General features: G+C 61.7%; 1 protein-coding gene across 1 annotated transcript in view; it reads right to left on the bottom strand.

Moving 5' to 3' along the window:
- LOC102018979 (chromosome unknown open reading frame, human C14orf2) overlaps nt 1–243 on the bottom strand; it is a 4,328-nt gene extending 4,085 nt beyond the window's left edge. The window contains exon 1 of the mRNA XM_005410816.1: nt 135–243. The gene's annotated coding sequence lies outside the window, so the exon portion shown is untranslated. The remainder of the gene's footprint in view (nt 1–134) is intronic.
- Nucleotides 244–679: the final 436 nt, after the last annotated feature.

The following is a 679-nucleotide window of genomic DNA, read 5'->3' on the forward strand; positions in this document are numbered from 1 at the left end:
GGCCGAGCGGCTGGCTCAAGGTCGGCGGAAGCCCCGCGCGCACTGCCGTTCCCTCGCTCCCCGGCCCTGCTCGTCCCGCGCCCGCCTCAGGCCCGGCCGCAGAGAGCTGGGCAGCCTGCTCGGCCCGCTCTCACCTCGGCAAGATCAGCTGCCTGGGCCGCGCCAGACCGCGTTCTCCCTGGAAGGTCACCGAGTGCGCAGGCGCCTCGTGGGGCCTGCCGGGAAAGCGGAAGGAGCGGAGCGACGAAGGTCGGCGCGGCTCGCAAGCCGCGCCTGCGCACTACAGCGCGCCCGCCGCCCGGGGGCTTCAGGCGGAGTCGAGACTGGAGGGCACTATCCCAATGAGCTTGGAGTGGGCGCTGTGCTTTGTAGTTCAGTGAGCGTAGACTCCATATTTTACCAGGACTAATGAGCTCTACGGACTTGGGACTTTTACTGCGGATACCAGGAAAGTGCTACACAAAAATGACAGGTTGTCAGCCTAAGAAAAGGACGTCTTTACTTGTTAGGGGCAGCGAAGTAGTAGTCACTCATCTCGGTGGCCTTTCCTACTGTTTCTTTTGTTTTCGTCTTTTTGAGACGGGCTCTCACTGGTCTTGAACTCACTATGTAGCCTAGCTTCGCCTCAAACTCGCAATGATCCTCCTGCCTCAGCCTCCCGAGTGCTGGGATTACAGGC

The sequence above is a fragment of the Chinchilla lanigera genome, unplaced genomic scaffold (assembly GCF_000276665.1).
Source record: "Chinchilla lanigera isolate Chin_1 unplaced genomic scaffold, ChiLan1.0 scaffold00137, whole genome shotgun sequence".
Lineage (NCBI taxonomy): Eukaryota > Metazoa > Chordata > Mammalia > Rodentia > Chinchillidae > Chinchilla > Chinchilla lanigera.